This window comes from Apus apus, chromosome 2, assembly GCF_020740795.1.
Source record: "Apus apus isolate bApuApu2 chromosome 2, bApuApu2.pri.cur, whole genome shotgun sequence".
In the NCBI taxonomy this organism is placed as follows: Eukaryota; Metazoa; Chordata; class Aves; order Apodiformes; family Apodidae; genus Apus; species Apus apus.
Genome location: NC_067283.1, coordinates 21,250,808 through 21,267,219, shown reverse-complemented (window position 1 = coordinate 21,267,219; position 16,412 = coordinate 21,250,808). Strand labels below are relative to the sequence as shown.

Sequence of the window (16,412 nt, the reverse complement as noted above, 5' to 3'; positions counted from 1 at the left end):
GATGGGTCAGCTTGCCATAGAAAGACATCAGGTTCATCAGGCAGGATCTTCCTTTCACAATTCCATGCTGCCTGGACCTGATCACCTGGTTGTTCTGTACATGGTGCTTAATGGCACTCAAGGTGATCTGCTCCATGACCTTCCCTGGCACTGAGGTCAGACTGACAGGTCTCTAGTTCCCTGGATCCTCCCTTCAGCCTTTTCATCCGTTGTTTGATTGCCCAATTGTCCTAGACTGTGATATTGTTCTGCAACTTTGAGGTCAGCATTAATACTGGTTGCCCTTAATATTTTTGTATCAACTGAAAACTTCTGTCAACCTACTAATCATCCTTCGCTAGGCCATGGAGGCATATATCAGATGGTAAATTAGTCCAGTGTGTGAATACTTGTGGGACCCCAGTGACAGCTTCATTCCACAGTGAAGGCTCTCCATTATTTCTGTCATTTTCTACTTTCTAGCTTAAAATGGGAAGAACCTGCTCTTTGCATGTCTTAGGAATCTGCAGTGATTGTTTTACAAAAGCTTTTGACAAAATCTTCCATGTGCATCACCCTTACTCACGAAGCTTGTAAAATCTTAGGTATTTCCACCAGAGTCATGAAACATGACTTCCTCAGGAAAAAATGCATGTGGTGTTGTGGTTTGGGCCTAACCTACAACAGAGAACCAGCCACGTGGCCGCTCCCCCTCCCCCCCATCACACCCCTCCTTCACCAACCTCTCCTTCATGAGTCCTTCCCACGAGGTCAGGAGCTGCTCCAGCCTGGGCTTCTCACAGAGTCAGGGGCTGCTTTGGGGACAGCCACCTGCCCTGGTGCCGGGGTCTTCAGAGTCTAATGGCAGAAAATCCAAGCTCACCCCTCCTGGCACCTTCAGGGAATGTTCCACCACGTTCCTCCATGACTGCAGGGGGACAGCTGCTATCTTGCCATGGGCTGCAGGGAAACTTCTGCTTGGGCACCTTCGTCCCCTTCTTCCTGCCAAACCACGGGCACCGCTCTGCCTCTCCAGCTCAGCTCCTTCTAACTGCTTGCCCTGATCTGCGCTTACCTCAGTTCTTTCGTATGTTAATCGCTGAGGTGCATCTATTGTCCCTCTAATGGCTCCTTGGCTGGTTTTGGAGCAGGGGGAGGTTCTCAGCTTCTTACCAGAGCCACCCTTGGGGCCCCTCCCCCACTACCAAAAATCCCGCCAAACCAAACCAGAACACAAAGATAGAAAACAAATCAAAATAACAAAGAAAGAATTTAACATTTTTGATCAGCCTTTCCTTGCACTCTTAATATCTAATTTAAACCACAGCGGTTTCTTTCCTTCTGTACTAGTCACCCATCTCCAAGAAGTGGAAATACACTTGCAAAACTAATAAATGAGAATATATTTGCAAAGTTATTTATTTATGTGCCTGGCACTTCAGGGTGTTTAGAGGGCAATCTCAAACTGTGAGCTCTGCGCTGTGTAAATTTAGAAGCGATTTTTCTAAATGTCAAGTATTTATTACATTAAAAAAACATTTGGAGTGTGGAGCAGGTCCCCAGTGATAGATGGTGCGTTTAGGCAAGGGCTTTTTGGATGAACAGAAATAATATTTGAGAGATGAAAAGCAAATCCTCTATTTGATCCTGCTTTGTGTACATGGGAAGGAGACTGAACAAAGGTAGGAGGCCAGCCCAGCATTTTGCTTTGTCTCATGCATAAAACAGTGGTTTTCCAAACCTTTTATAACCAAGCCCACATCAGTCTGTCATTTCTACACCCTGTGGCACTTCTACTACCTGTGCTTAGATTGCTGCCGTCTCCTAACCCCCTTAACAGCACCAACAGGCTCCATTCAGACTGCAGGCAAATAAACCCTGCAGAATTTATTAATGCAGGATTTTACCATGTAAGACCTTACCTTAATGTCAACATATCTCAAAGTGCAAAGTAGTGAAGTTCAACTGTCCAACTGAAGGCTGAGGATATGGAGTATAAGGGACACTGACCTGTTGTGAGAAGCCTGGGGTGCCTGTTGTTTTGCTTAGAAATACCAGCTAGCCTGGAATCTGCAGCCAGATAAAAGAGTGAAAATGCTGATAAGCCACCAATAGACTTTTTGAGATATCATAACAAACTGAGAACTGCCTAATATCTTGCTGAAAAGCTTCTTAGAAAGAAAAACAAAAGACAAGAGAAAGAACAGACTGAAGGGACTATTAGAACTTGACCAGACTCTGACACATGAAAAGTAGATCTCGAATGAGATGCACCAAATAACAGTTTGAGAGGCAAGCTGCTACTAAAAATCATTTTCAAACACATCTAAACCATGATGCCTCCCAGAAATGCAGTGCAGCTTTAAGTGAGGCAGTCAAGAGGCAGAAGGATTGCTCAGCAAAGACAAGGCCATGGGAAAACACTTGCATTAATACAGCTCATTAAGAACAAGGTGAAGGAGGCCCTGGTGACACATGAAGAACAATCTCAGACTGGAGGGGTTTTGAAACAAATCAATACATTGACGGGAAAAGAAGGCAGAATAGCAGTCATCAAATGGGTCTGGAGTAACTCAGCATGAAGCTGCTAATTTGCTAGTTGCAATGCATCTGGTGTCAGAGGAGTGGTGTATGGCCAGCACAACTGCAGGCTCTAAAAAAGGCTCCAGGGTGATGCTCAAATCTACAGAGCAATAAATCGGAAGTTTTCACCTGGAAAAATCAGGAGGAACTGAATGAGCACCTGTGCTGGGTGGGATTCCGCTGTGCTGGTTTGGTTCGGTGGGATTTTTGGTGGGAGGTGCCCGGGGTGGCTCCTGGACAAAGCTGAAAAGCTCCCCCAGCTCCAAACCAGCTGGCCAAGGCCGAGCCATTAGAGAGACAATAGATGCTCCTCTGCCATTAACATAAGAAAAAACTGATACAAGACCTGAGAGCAGAGAATAGCCGAGCTGGAGAGCAGAGAAGCAGAGCAGTGGCTGCAGCAGAGATTCCAGAGGTTGGTAAGGAAGAAGGGGAAGGATGTGCCCTAGCACAAGTTCCCCTGCAGCTCATGTCAAAGTGGCAGGCTGTCCCCCTGTGCCCCATGGTGGAGAAGCACTGTGAAGCATCACCTGAAGGCGCCTGGAGCAGTAAATGTGAACCTGCAGCCCATGAACTTGGATCTGCAGCCACAAGGACCCCGTGCCGCTGGGGGGAAGGAGGGAGAAAAACCAGGAACAAAGTGATTTGGACCTGGGAAGAAGGGAGGGGTGGGGTAACATATGCAAGCCCTGCTCTTTGTGTTGTCTGTGTCCTGTGTGTGTTTGATTAGTGTGAAATTATTGGTTTTCCCCAAATTGAGTCTGTTTTGCCCTTGACCTTAATTGGTGAAGAACCTTCCTTGTCCTTTCTCTCAGCTCAAGAGCTTCTAGTTGGCCCTTGTCCTCCTCATCCCAATGTGGGGAGGGAAGGGTTGGAAGGTGGGGGAGTGGAGTGAGTGGCCACGTGGCTGTTTCTTTGGTGTTGTGTTAGGCCCAAAATACAACACTTTGTAATTTAAATTTCATAATAATGGTACATCTAAACTGTCCAGTTGTGCTTTATGTCGTGGCCAGCCAGGCATAGATTAGATCTGAAACAGCAGCAAGAGATAAACTGCGTTTTTTTGAGAGAGGAAAATGTCTGTCTCGAGTTCATGCATGGTCTCCCATGACACAGAACATAAATGGATCTCAAATGTATTGTATTTACCCCCTGGGTAAATACGACTGGGAGACGACCCTGCATTGCTGTCCCCATTTTGAAAAGGGAGAGAGGACTAAATGCTTGGACACAGAGAAATCAAGGGACTGCTCTCTACTCTTCCTACATGGAGATTGAAAAGAAAAGATCCCTACAGAGGCATCCTTCCCACAGAACTGCACAGACTTGCCTCGTTTCCAGGTTTGTGGGAAGACAGGAAGACTTCTGATGGCCACAAATTGGTTAGCAGCCCTTCTCACTATCACAAAAGACCTGTGGATGATGCCTGTGCTGCAGAGGCTGGAGTACTGATGCAGTTAATGGTGCCATGCAAGGATTCAACCTTAATCAGCGAGCAAGGTGATCCTTTAATTTCCTTTAGTTGCCAAAAACCTAAACATCTTGTTCAAGTTGGCTCTCTGTTGTCAGCAGAGGCACACAGCATGACGGTAGATGGGCTAAAGAGCTGACCTCCAATAGTCCACTGTCTACAGAAGCAAGCACTATCAGCCCAGCTGGTTGGCCTGGGGCAGGCTGTATAGACCAGTCTCTTCAGCACAGGCTGAGCCTTAGCAGCCAAAACCACAAGGGATCAGGGATTTTTGGGCATGTGCTCAGAGCCCTTGAGCCAGGGGCCTTCAGCTTGGGGTCTGCCTGTGATTTTCCATGAAGTCTATGAATCCGTAGCAGCGATGTCCATGATGATTGCTGACTTTTGTTTTGGTCTGGAGGTGCCAAAACATTGGGTTTTGGCCACATAAACACTGCAGTGAAACTAGTTTGTCAGAGTTTGACAGATGAATTTCATGACATCCTCTTCAGTAATGTTGCTTTACACAGAGAACAGGCTATTACTTAACTCCAGTTTTTATTTTCTCAATAAGAAAGCCCATCATTCCCAAAGCCCTTCTGATTCATGGTTACTTTGTCTTGCTAATGAATTTATCTGAGTGAAGCAGTGACAATCCCTAAGTGAAAGCAGTTTTACTTGCCCTGCTAGATTGCCGAACCAGGCTAAAGCCAAAGTACAATTAGATTAAACTACTTTTAATGTATCTGTTCAGGGCTGCAAAACAGTTGAAGTACACAAATCCAATACTGATTCCAACAGTGAACAACTGATAGAGAAAAAGAGCTTTTACATTCTGATTTAACTTCTTGTGACTGTGAAAATTGTTTTAGAGATCAAAGCAATTAAGTTCACTATGTTCGTTATTCACAAAGGTACAGATTCTTTCAGAGAATCCTTATCCACCTGATCTCGTTATATGCTGTCTCTAAGTGATGTTATACAGTTTGCTACTTAGCTACTATCTTCTTGGTTATCAAGTGTAATGCTGCAGGTGTCATGATTAGGTCACAGACAAGTCCATGACTTTGTATGAACAAGGTAGGTGGTAGCTCAGTCTGGGCTTGTACCTGCATTTCCCTGACACTGTAGTCTCTTAGGGGGGAGCATCAAATTGCAGACATTATGGCTCAGCTAGTCACCCTACACTCTATAAGAAAGGGAATCCAAGGCATGATTTATCACATCCTAACAGAGATACCTAAAATAAACCAGATGAATTATTCTCCATTTCTCTCCATAGACTTTAAGGAAATCTACAGTGATGACTTTGAACTACAGTGATGACACCTGCAGTCAGTTATAGGGAGACCACCTTTGGTGTCAAAATGCATTTACTTCAGTTCACTGCTAGACTACACAGCACTGAACTGTGCTGGGGCACATTCCCCCCTCTTTTTATTTTTCTCTGGTGTGAGGTCACTTTGCAGTGATCTTCCATCTCAGCTGATCCCTTGCTGTCTGACTTTTGAAATTAATATCCTCTGCAAATCATTCACCTCCTGCAAAGCACATACAACACAATCAGAATAATTACTTAATGTCACACCTCAATTGTCACTTCACTTTAATGTACTGCAAGTAAGATGAACTTGAAAAGTGCTCCAAGTTAATGTTCTTAGAGTTTCTATTTTAGACTCTTCTGAAATATGTTAAATATATTCAGAAGAAGAGAATTAATCCTTGAAATTATTATCTATGTTACAGCCAAGCAAATAGGGCCAACAGAGTTCAGAGCTCAAATTAAGACACTGTTAAAACCCATTCATTGTAGATAGAGAAAAGGTAGGACAGGAATGATGTGGTTATCTAGTAAGTGTAGGTGTTTATGATGTAGAAATTTGTATATGAAGTAGTCACCCTGACTATGAAGGAGCATCCTGGAACATGGACCTCAGCATACAAGTCACTTTGCCTTGAACTAGAGACTGTGGTTGGTGAGATGAACCTCAGGCTGTTTCCGTCTGCTGCCTCGCTCAGATTCACAGCAAGGTGAGATGCCCGAGGACACCAGTTAACCTGTGTCAGAGTTGATAGATCTGCCTCCCACTCCAGCCCATCCAGTGCTTAAACATGTTTAGCTTTTTAAAAGTAAGTTATTTTACATCTGCATTTGATGGAGAACTCAACATCAGAATACTGTAATCTCCCACTTTAGGTCACTGCCTCTGCCACTTAATAATCACACCCCCCTCATCCTTCATAACATTTCTCCATGAGGTATCATGCACAGGCATATCCAGAATATCTTAAATCTTGTCTCTTACTCTTTTATTCCAATGCCTCAGAGAACGTAATTGTATTTTTATGAATCTAGCTTTGAAATCTTTCCTGAGAGTGTAACAACTCTGTATTTTGGAAAAGAACCAATTAATTTAAAATCCAGCTAGGGTCAGAGTTCTTTTGCTCTTCCTTTTTATCATAATCCAGCTTTAGGACATTCACCAAGGCAGCAAGCCACCCAGCTCCTCCTTCCCATACAGCCAATTCAGACCCATCATTCCTGCCCTCCTGGCAGAAGTCCCAGGCCCTAGCTGCTGAGGGGTCTGGGTGGGGGTCAGTAGCAGCCCACAGGCAGGAGCTGTGCCCATGCTCTTAGGGGGCAGAGAAAGCTCAGGGCTGCAGCCCACTCCCAAGGTCCTGCCTGGCTCACAGCAGGTTTTGCACAATGCAAGTTATTCAAAGCCAAGTATCAATTTTAGAGGGTCAGTTCGAATGGAGGAGAGCTGAGTGTTTTTTCCTCTTTTAAAGCTCCACACATAATACAAAAGCAATTTTCATCCTTACAAAGGAGATTAAAAGCTAAACAAAAGAACTAATGCCCCTGCAGGTTTGGAGTTACTCAAGCAGCACTGCGCTTAGAATTCAGATTATTTTTGCTCTCAAAGTCTCTCAAAATACCTAATAAAGTAATTTCAAAGATGAAAGTTATTCCATTTACAATACTTGTATCTTTCCCCCTAAATTTCTTCCTCCTAAAACAGTGGCAGGACACGAACTTCTGGACTAATTTGGCTTTGCATCCCTGCACTGCAGAAAAACAGCAGCTTAAATTCAGTCCTTGCTGGGCTCTCTTTTTTCACTTACATGATACAAGAATTTCATCTGCATTTATATACTTAAGAGCTAATACTTTCATTATATCTCCATTAACCAGATGGTTCCATCTATCAGTCTGCACAGGCTGTAAAACTGTAACACTCCTATTCACTATTAACTTGCTCTGGCTGCAGGATGAGGATGACAGAGACACTTCATACAGGAAGGAAGAGGCAAGCTAAAACTTAAACATCTGTCTTAAAACCCAGGCACACTCAGATACCAGAACATGGGCATACTGGGATCCTTGAGGAGGAGGCGATTTCTCCTCTCTTTGTAAAATGCTGTTCCTCAGCCCATATGTGTATTTTTCCAGCTGCTGGCTGTGATGTGGCCATGACCCCAGCTCCCCTGGCCCACTGCCATGGCTTTCAGATTGTGGACTACACTTTGGACATTCTCTTCTCCTGGACTAACCCAGTACCTTGATGGTGTAACATCTACACATGACACTTTTTGCCTAACAGTATTTTGAGGCAGGAAGAAAACCTAACCTGGTCTTGGACAATCTTGTTGCTCCTGGGAAAACTCCTTCTTAAGCCCTTCTAACACCAGTGACCATGTGTCTCCCACAGCAGGAGTGGGAGACACTCTGCCCCTAGGAGACAAGTTTGTGCTTGGTGTGATCCAGAGGTACTACAACTGTTTGACAGGCATAACCTGAGAATGCAACCACTGCCCTCTGCTCTCCTCTTGTTCAGCCAGCTTTTCCCAGACTGCTCCCCTTTTAAGCAGGGGGTGAGGAAAAGGCAATGCCTTGGCTGAGGCAGCACCCACTCTGTATCTGGGTCAAGTAGTCTTAATCACCAGGCAGTGCTGCTCTTTCAACATTGAGCCGTTCATCAGCTGAATATTTGGAATGGCTATCCTGATTCTGAGACACTTAAATTCCACTGCAGAAATGACACTTGTGCTTCACTCATATCTGCCAATCCAGCTGTCAGCACAGGAAACACAAGAAAGCCTTTGATTTTGATCATCTATGAAAGATCCGCAGACTACAGGAAAGAGGGAGGCCACACAGATCCAGATCTTAATCTTTGGGCAGAAGCCACTTGCTGGTCCATGAGGCCAAATAAAACCTTTCTGTTTTAATCCTCTGTCCTGGCTGCAATAAGATTTGGCAATTGCAGTCCAGTCTCTAGAGGGCCCTAAAGGATAATAGTCCACATCATGAAACAGCTGTATGTATGTATTTGACCTGATTTGACCAGACGGCTTCTATTTGGAGAAGTCACAGTAAGCAGCACAGAAGCTCTATGGCTGCCTTCTGGCCAAAAGCAAAAAGCAAATGCTTTGAGGGAAAATGCTTTCTCAGAAATTAATGCTTGACGTTCATTCAGTACAAGTATCCATGTATGTGACCAAAATCTATATTAAGAAAAAAAACACATAAGCCACCAAAACATGTCTAGAGGTCTACTAGATACACATCTACTAGACATGCAATCATGCTCAGTAGTTTGTATGAAAAACTTTTATATCATTTATTTTACATTTTTGGTTAATCACTGTTTTTGAAGTGTTCAGTTATTTTTTAGAGGTACTGTTCAACAGCTATTTTAGAGGAAAATGGTAACAATTTTTGTTTCCTGTTTGGTTCCTTTCCTGTTTGACTTTTCTTAAATAAAGAATAATAAACATTATTTAAAGTTATTAGAAGTAACAAAAGAAGATGGTTAACTGTGTTGCTATAGAGAAACAGAAAAGCATGAAATTACATGAAGGTTCTATTTAAGCAATATATATTTATACATGCACCAATGCCCCAAGCCCCCATATCTGTTTTAAGCACATCTGGCTTTTTTCCTTGCACCATTGTAAGGAACTGTCCATATTTCTATTGTCAGTTGCTAACACTGCTGTAGAGGAATCAGAGTAATGCATTTTCTGTGCTGCTATGCCTCAGAAGACATATTTTTTGATTGTTAAGTTTCAGGAATTCAAAAAAGAAAAAAAAAATCACCATTATGCCTAGTAATTCTTTATTTCCAAACAGAAATTGCAAAAATATTCTATTACAGAACAAGTAACAAGTGCAGAATTCTAAGTATGCATTGTAATAGTGAAAACATTGCCTCCTTGACAAAAAATCATTAGGCACTTAAAACATGAAAACAAAGTACAAAGTAAATCAGCCATAACAGATGACTCAACATCACAAATTCATCTTGGTTTTCTGTAATAAAAGCACACACATGGTTGAGAGGCTTTCTGTGCCTCCTCCTAAACCCTGCGCAGAAACACTTCTATGTTACGCTGCACGCATTCTACTCAGACAATATCAAGTTCACATCTGAAAACATAAATAAGGTCAGCCTTGAGATAATTTGAGAGAATCTTTTGGAAACAGCAGTAGCAGAGCCTACACTAGCAGCTTCACACAGAGCTCGGTGCATGTGAAGGAGCACAATTATAGCAGCTCCAAGGGGGGAAAAGCTCTGCTTGGACAATTGCATTTAAAAGAATGGAACGGAACAATACACATTTTAAAAGACAATGAAACCTCAGTGCACAAGCATTATGGAAAGTTTATGGAATTACACTTTGACACATGAAACAGTCTCTGAAAAGAAAAAAACACACATTTGCCATCGTTCTAGGAGCAGCCCTGCATAGAACCTCTTCATTCACCTATTTTCTCACTTGCAGATCTTGAACTAAATCAGAAGCAGAGGTGGCCTTTTAGACCCACCTTAGAACGGTAAATTTAAGAAGCAAGTTTTCAAATTAGTAATGAAAATACCCTTCTAGAAATCAGTCAGATACTCTTAAAAAGCATTTTGGATTGTATCACTGTTTTTTTAGGTGACATTATGTAACTAGCCCCCCAGTTTACTCTGGTAGCATAAAATACACTGAATATTTAAAATAATTTTAATTAGATACTCAAATAAAAGAATATTAAGAATATGAACATAAGGAATACATGTGAAGCTACTACAGAAAATGTGCATATAAAACATGCAGAAATGTCAGCTGTTATACTTCAATTTCACAAGAATTTAAGAATGGGTTTGTACCCTAAGCACTAACAATAAATACACCAAGAAAGAGGTGTTTTTAGGGAATGTCCTCACAGCTGAGCCAAGAGCTGAGAAGCCTAGCAGATTGTTGAACTACAAACTTACTATGAAGAATCTCCTCTGGAGAGGGACTAAAGTGAATAGTGAGGAATTTAAAACCAGCAATATTGTCTCAGACTAGACTATCCTGTCACAACCATTAGCAAGACTCATTCTGATGGCCTCTTGCCATGATACCATGAATTCATGGAGGGGTCATTAAATACTTTCATTGTGCAATCGTCTGTGTCTTCTCCCTCACTGGGGAAAAGAGGGATGAAAAAAAGACAAGATACAGCAGTACTAGCTGCAGCAACAAACACCAATGTCTTGTCAAAGTTATGTCAGGAATTAGCAGAGGACAGACTGTTTATTTGATGGCAACGTGAGGATGCCACCCTTGTATGTAACAGTCAGACTGTTTTCATCCTTAAACCCGTACTTGCCAGCACCGGCCACTGAAGGGCAGTTACTGCTCATGCACAGAGGGATGTGAACTTAGTTACGACACATCACAGTACTAAGTTGACTCCTTGGTCTACGGCAAACAAACTGATGTACTCCCATCGTGTTAAGCTCTTGCCATATTGCATGAATTTGTTGACACTGAGGATTTACTGACAGGCTGCTACCCCAGTACTGACAGGCTGCTACCCCAGCTGGACCAGTGCACAGTAAACCAGTAACCCAGGGTCACTTCCCTGCTGAGCCAGCATTCCCAGAAGAGGAATGCATTCTGAAATGCAACTTTATGAAAGGAGAGCACTAAATAACAGCAATAGCTCCTTTGTTTAGTGCCAGGCTGCAGATCGTTTCATGCTCTACTTGAGCATTATGATAATTTGGAGCCAATTAAGAAATATTTTATTAAAATCTGGAACAAAGTTTAATAAATATAAATCTGGTCACTCGTTGTGTGCTGTATCTGAAAGGTGCAAATGGTTTCTCCTCTGAGAGTACTCAGAGATCTGCAGCCTTTGAAACGTGGCTGTCCAGAAACTCTTGAGAAGGATGATGTTCCTGCCTAAAATGGCAGAAGTAAAAACCAAGAGGCTTTATATGGTAAATAAATATCCCTTTGTCACTGTTGCTGGCTAGCAGACCTAGAGATGAAAGAGATCAGTTGCTGAAGTACCACAAGATGAAGGATTACCTGGCTGTGAATCTTTCAAACTAAGTATACTTAACTAACAAGCCCATGTGTAAGAAGTCTACTGCTTCAGAGCATTCAACAAGCAGCTATCAGCTATTTGAAATAAGGCTGTTTCAAAATAAAATACCCCACAGAATATTCCTTGGGCTTGATCTCACACAGGCTCCTGTACACAAGTGGATGTGTGCTTTGTAGACCTGAGAGTCCATGGAGGAGTTACTGTAAGGATGGATGTTCAGGATCCCTCTGCAGACCTGTCACAGGAGAGAGACTGACAGGACTGAGAGAGACCTGCAGCACAGTAATTTTTTAAACCGAGATTACCATGTCACCCTGTAGCCTCCACCACAGAGTCTGTGTAGGCTCAGAGTCTGAGTGATCAAATAACCCAGACTAATTAAGTGATCCAGATACTTGAACCAGATAAAATCAAGTCACACAAAACAACAGGAATATCTGGCTAGTAATTTGGGGAGCCCACAAAAGGTGCTAGATCATCTAGATAATTTAGTTTCTTTCCCTCAGTCACATAGGACAGAACTTAATCTTGACTCAAGACAGCTCACTACTGTACAAAGGAAAGAGAATCAAAGTGAGATTAACTGGTCTCAAAACCACAAAATCTTGTGCAGTCCTGCTCTCTCTGCTGCTGTTTGAGATGCTGGGATTGGCAGAGACTGAAAGCATAGGTGTGCTGAATAATAAGCATGATGAATTATGCAGGTTTACTGCCAATGAACTGAGAAACAGCCTTTACAGTAAAGGGTTTCTTTTAGTTACTGTTTCTGAACCTGCTGGTGGTGAACAGCTTGTTAAAATTACTGTAATGGGCAAGAGAGAAGGAGGAGCAATAATCACCCAGTGTAGGTACCCAGAGTCCTTAAGCACCTTCTGATGCCATGGGGAGAGATGGGTTTCTGCCCATCAGAACATTGACCATGCTGCCATCCCCCCTTGCAGGAGCCCATCTCTCCCCCCTGAGATGTTGCCCTCCTGACTTGACCAAGGTTTCAGGGGACCACTGAGCCTGTCTAACAGCTATCAGATAACAACTGGCCCCAGCTGTATCCCTACAGTCTCACCTCCATGGTTTTGCCCCCTCCTTTGCTTTGACTTTGAAATTCCCCTGGCTTTGTTGGCATGAACCAATTTTCTTTCTATTGCCATCTTAGGTTTTTGCTGGCTCAATGTGCCAAACAGCTCAGTGCAGGATCAGAGAGGAGCCAGAGACAGCATGACAGAAGGGGTGGAGGGCAAGACCAAGGACTGGACTGTGTAGCCAGCCATTCAGCCATTACAGCTTAAGTCACCATGGAGCTACAGCCTGAATTTAGCACCTGCAGTTAAGCAATGTGAATATCCCACCATGTTGCCTTCCTTGAGATGTAAACCAAGCCATTTAAAATACATTTTACTATGCTGCAAGCCTGGCAGTGTTTGGTTCATAGCCATACAAACTTCCTGACAAACACTAAACAGGACTACACAACACCCCACACGGGCAAGAGAAATAACTCACTCAAGGCAGGACTGGACCCAAAAGGAAGATGCAACATTAAGGATTCAGAGAAGAGAAGGGAATGAAAGTAGTCAAGCAGGCTTTAATCTAACAATGCTGTGAAGTGGTCATGTGCAAGGTCACTGTCAGCTTCTGCAAAGGAACAGTGGAACTATCAGCACATTGCCAGTGTTTCTATCTTTAGAAAACTATTTAATCTCAATATTCACTCCACAGCATGTGACAACACCAGAGGCCCACAAACCCTAAAAATTATTATTCCTCATATGAGAACTGAAAAGTCTTTCCTAACTTTTGGCCAGAATCCTTAATCAAAACTGCACTTGGCCCAGTCTTGCAAAAGTGTCATAAGCATTTCCAACCCAGTGCAAAATCCATTTATTCATCATTAACCTAGCACAGATGTAAAATAAGTAAGAAATAATTTGCCTGGCTACCCAAGAAAACAACCTTCCCCACAGTGAGTGTACTTCAGCTAGTCTTGATCAATCTAACTGTGTCCTGTCACACAGAAATGCCACTATTAACTTGTCCAGCCTGTGCACAAATTAACACGACCTAGTCACCCAGCACACAGCAGCAGTAGCTATAATAAAGCTGGATGCAAGGTCTGCACTCCCGTGGAGCAAAGTGGATGAAACTAATATCTCTTAATAACTTTGTGTCTGGAGCAAGGCCTGAGAAAGATACATTAAAAATAGGTTCTTAATCTAAAGTTTCATAGAGTGTAATTTTATTCTGTGAGGAATTAAGAGTATTTGTAGGAAAGGCTAAGAAAGGTTAACAATTCCTCCATACACTTCTTGTCAGTCTTGTGCTCCACATAAATCACTGAGAGCTTTGAGAGCATAGAGGATCAGGTCTTCAGGTCAATGGTAAGTTTAAACTACACTGAAACAGTATTTAAAAGTCAAGGTGTCTGTCCATGTTACAGAACTTTCCATTTGCTCTCATTTGTGAGTGCTACATCACACTTCTGCAGTTAAGATCTCTTTTTGTCACAGAAACTAGAATAGGTTTCTTCTTTAAGAGGCTAAACCTCTCTTAAACAGTATCCCAGTAACCTTTACAGTTACATGTGTGTTACAAATAACACAGCTGCACAGAAATAGCCCAGACACACAGTAACTCCAGCTTTTTACGGTGTGCAGGGGTGCACCATATACATTAATTCACTGAGATAATATAACACAGCACTAACAAACACTTTTGAAAAATGTTGCCTAACAAATTTATTTTTGTCCTCTCCACATCTTCTGCTTACACACAACCAGGTTTTGTCACTTTACTCATGCTAAGTATCAAGCAATGATCATTGAATCACCTCTGTGTATGCACAAAGCACTTGCAGTTGTTCTAGACACAATGCAAGATCCTCTCAATCTCTAAAAGATGTATAATTTTTTTTCCAAGTAAAACCATGTAGCTGCTACACAGCCAAGATCATCTCATTGCGCTACACTAGACTGGAGTAAGTTACAGTCTTTGCCTGAACACAAGTGCATCTTTGTCCTTCTGGATGATATATGACATGGTTCTCCTCACATTAGGCTGTTTGCATCACCCAAAGATCATCACTTTGCACAGCTTCCAGCTACAAACACTCAGGGACAGTCTATGTCAGTAATTTATGGTGTAGGAGGAGCTCTTCTAGGAGCAAATTTGTGTCTGATCTCTAACTAGGGTGCTGCCGTAGGCAATCACCCATAATACTCATAACATGGATGTAGGGTCTAGCAGCAGCCAACTCTGTGCATGAGGAGCAGATGCCTGTGGCCAGAACCTGGCACAAACTTCACTGCTGGTGAAGACAAAATGTGGGCCTGTGATGCTGGAACTACAACAGATGACAGTAAATCAAACCCTTGTGTGTGCCTCTTTCAGTCACCAGCTGGTAACGCAGATGTACCCATTGACTGAATTCTGATGTCTTTGTTTCTGTTACAAGCCCTACTGATATTCAGAGGTCCACTCATGTATTACTGGTGTCATTCAATGCCTCAAAGCATTATCTACTTTTTAAAAACCTAATTGTGCAAAAAATTACCTTCTTGCTGATATATGCAACCAGGATTTATGGACACTTCTACTTTGGTAGGTGTAGTATTGGATTTTGATATCATTATCTTGGAAACGGATCAAGATGCTGAACATGTCTCAACTAACACACCTCGATCCATAACAATTGATTCTAGGACTCTTAGGATTATTTATGTGATTATAAAACTGCTGCAAGGTAAGCTTTCAAATATTACAAAATAGAAATGCTCTTATAAAGTATTAGTTTAAAAGGTTTTTTGAACCTTATTTTTAAAGGTTCAATTCGTTTAAGTAGGATTATTTTGCAGCTATAATCCTCAATGAGTTGACTATTGAATGTTTTTCAAATAAGTTGATTGGGGATTTAATGCTACAATGGCAAAAGGAGTTTCAATAAACAAAACACCTGATAGTATCTAAATGTAAAGGAAGGAGAAGGACACTCTATCTTTGAACTGATCAACAGACTCTCAAAAAAGCCACTGGAACTCTACTTTTAACAGAAACTTATTATTACATTTTTGTTTGTTTGTTTGTTTTGTTGGGATTTTTCCCTGGAGTAAAACATGGAAGCAATAACATACAAGCAACCATAGCTAGGGGAACAACTGCTTGTCGTACCTCCTGGAAATGTTACTGTGTTTCTTCACACTGGGCTGGTATTTCACTTTCCCCTGTCACAGGATGTTGCCCCACAGGTATTCCTGGACCATATGGAAACATGAAGCTCAAGAACTGCGTTGGTTTTAAATTAAGTGACCATATGTTCTTTTCTCATATGTCCTGGTATAGGAGAAGAGCTTGGGGTTCATTGTAAGAGGAACATTCTCCTAATATTGATACAAGCTATGCTAGGTGAAAAAAAAATAGAAGAAATTATAGGTTTGGAATAAATCATTTTTCTAATGTATGGTCCATCTTGTCTGTCAGCTGAGATACAGAGCTGGGATTGCAGGAATGTGTGCAGAGTCATGCCCCACCAGGACTCTGAGGACTGCAGCATGGAACCTAGTTTATTGTCCTCATTTGGAGCTGAACTGGACCTCAGACAGGAACACAAGTAGTAAGAGGGGAATAAAAACAATTATACAGCTCTGGTCCTTCAAACACTTGTTCCCAAAATTAACATAATTTACATAAGTCATCGCATTAATTCCACATCACTATCGCCCACAAAACGAAAGCCCATAAACCTCTGACTATCTCGAACCTGAGGGACTTTTTCATCTCTTCACCCTGGGACAAACTAAACCTGACATGGTTCTGAATTAATTACTCCTCTGTAGCTCTTCTCATCACCTTTTTCATGAAGACAAATGCTAGTGTTTACAGGATCAAGTTCTTAATTGAGAATGTTCACTGCCAACTCATGCAGTTACCACACAGAGACTGCCTGTATTACATTATATTAACAAAGCCAGAGATACTATGTCAAAATATTTTAATCATACTTTAAGAAGCAAAACATGAATGCCACATATTGCC

The 16,412-nt window shown here is 42.1% G+C and overlaps 1 protein-coding gene across 2 annotated transcripts in view; it reads right to left on the bottom strand.

Annotated features, from left to right (window-relative positions):
• The window catches only part of ST8SIA6 (ST8 alpha-N-acetyl-neuraminide alpha-2,8-sialyltransferase 6), a 93,083-nt gene that overhangs the window by 39,501 nt on the left and 37,170 nt on the right, over positions 1-16,412 (bottom strand). The window lies entirely within an intron of this gene.